This window comes from Triticum dicoccoides, chromosome 2B (assembly GCF_002162155.2).
Source record: "Triticum dicoccoides isolate Atlit2015 ecotype Zavitan chromosome 2B, WEW_v2.0, whole genome shotgun sequence".
NCBI lineage: Eukaryota > Viridiplantae > Streptophyta > Magnoliopsida > Poales > Poaceae > Triticum > Triticum dicoccoides.
In genome coordinates, this window is record NC_041383.1 from 408,226,616 (window position 1) to 408,228,812 (window position 2,197).

The window sequence follows — 2,197 nt, forward strand, 5'->3', positions numbered from 1 at the left end:
ATAGACAGGGTGAAGTGCCTGTGCAAAAAACCATCTATTTGTGCAACTAAACATGAATCTAAGCCAACTTTTGCCTGGATGTGTGCATATAAAAAAGGAGTAGTTGCATATGCAAAAATAGACAGGATGTAGTGCCTGTGCAAAAAAAACCATCTATTTGTGTAACTAAACATGAAAGTAAGCCAACTTTTGCCTGGATATGTGCAAATAAACACAATGTGTAGTTGCAGATAGAACAATAAAACTGCATGTAGTGTCTGTGCAAAAGAAATGATATTTGTGCAACCACACATGGATCCATGCCAACTTTTGCTGCAATCTGTGCAACAAAAACAAAGCAGACTAATAAAGCACAAAACATAGTAACATCAAGCGTACATAGTCTTGTCACATAGAAAATGCAGTAGGGAAAATATGTTCAAAATACTAAAGAAAAAACAGAAAAAGATGAAAACTATTTTCTGCCATCTGAATCTTCTTTCTTCATCCAAATAGCAGTGTATAAGAATTGTAGCATTGAATTATGTGCAGAATCTACGTCAGGTTCTTGACAAATAAACCTGCACATCATTAGAACAACAAATTTGTGAGAAAAACACTGAACAAATCTCCTGTTTTGTATCTGTGCAACCTATTTACTGCAAACTATGCAACATACATAACCACTCTGTGCAAAAGAAGTGCCAGAAAATATTGTAAACGGATTGTGAAAATTAGTAAGTTAAAAGAAGTTAAAAAAAAGGTGTGCCAAATACATTGTGAAACTAGTGTGCAACTACTTAGGGTTCTGCATTACAAAACATCTTGTTTGTAACACATTTTGAGAATACAGAAAAAATAACTTGTGACTATCCTGTTTGTTCTCTAGAAAAGGTAGAGGTGATTAATTATCATTACATACAAATATTTGTTCTCTGGAAAACTAGATTAAAAAGTTGAGTATGGCAATTTGATATCCTGTTTGTTCTGCAACTAGAAATGCTGGTGATGACAACTAATGAGATATTCTGGTGCGACTAGAAATGCGGATGATGCCAACTAATCAGATATTCTTGTGCGACTAGAAATGCTGATGATGCCAACTAATGAGATATTCTTGTGCAACTAGAGAGGTTGAAGATGTCAACTACTACTTGGATAATGTTGTCCAACTAAAATTGCAGAGGGTGCCAACTAAATAGATACTCTTCTGCAACTAGAAAGCCTGAGGGTGCCAAGTCATTAGATACTATTGAGCAATCCTCAAAAAATTTAAGATGGGATTAATCTGAATTCTTGTGCAACTAGAGAGGCTGAAGATGTCAACTACTTGGATAATGTTGTCCAATGAGAATTGCAGAGGGTGCCAACTAAATAGATACTCTTCTGCATCTAGAAAACATGAGGGTGCCAAGTCGTTAGATACTGTTGGGCAATCCTCAATTTTTTTTAGATGGGACTAATCTGAGTTCTTGTGCAACTAGAGAAGCTGAGGATGTCAACTAGTTGTATATTGTTGTGCAACTACAATTACCGAGGTTGCCAACTAATTAGATACTATTCTGCAACTAGAAAGCCTAAGGATGCCATGTCGTTACATACTCTTGGGCAATCCTCAATTTTTTTAAGATGGGACTAATCTGAGTTCTTGTGCAACTAGAGAAGCTGAGGATGTCAACTAGTTGTATATTGTTGTGCAACTAGAATTACTGAGGTTGCCAACTAATTAGATACTATTCTGCAACTAGAAAGCCTGAGGATGCCAAGTCGTTACATACTCTTGGGACAATTCTAAAAAACTTGAAGATGGCAACGTTGAGCAACTGAGAAAGTTGAGCATGCCAATGCTTATTTAGTCCTTCTGGAACTATGTATGAAAATTAATACACTTGACTGACTGTATGTGGAGTAAAAGATCACCGAGAAAAAAGGGATTGGAGGAGGTAGTGGAGGTGCTACTCCGACTCCACGACCAAGGACTCCCTTGGCGACCTACTAACCCAGCCATAATGGATCTTGTAGTCAGACCTTGACCACCTCTGCAGGCGTGTTGTAGACACCTGCTCACCAACTACCCCTACCAATAGGATGTGCAACTTCGGCGGCTGGTTGTCGATGTGCAACTATGAAAGCATGGTTGTGTGATTTTGCGTGGCTTCCTAACGACCACAGCGGTCCAGCTCCATCACTGAGAAAAAAAGGGATTGGAGGAGGTAGT

General features: G+C 38.2%; 1 long non-coding RNA gene across 1 annotated transcript in view; it reads right to left on the reverse strand.

The window, feature by feature from the left end:
• Nucleotides 1-211: 211 nt before the first annotated feature.
• The window catches only part of LOC119363934, an 8,429-nt gene continuing 6,443 nt past the window's right edge, over nucleotides 212-2,197 (reverse strand). The window contains exon 6 of the long non-coding RNA XR_005174526.1: nucleotides 212-560. This is a non-coding gene — a long non-coding RNA (uncharacterized LOC119363934). The remainder of the gene's footprint in view (nucleotides 561-2,197) is intronic.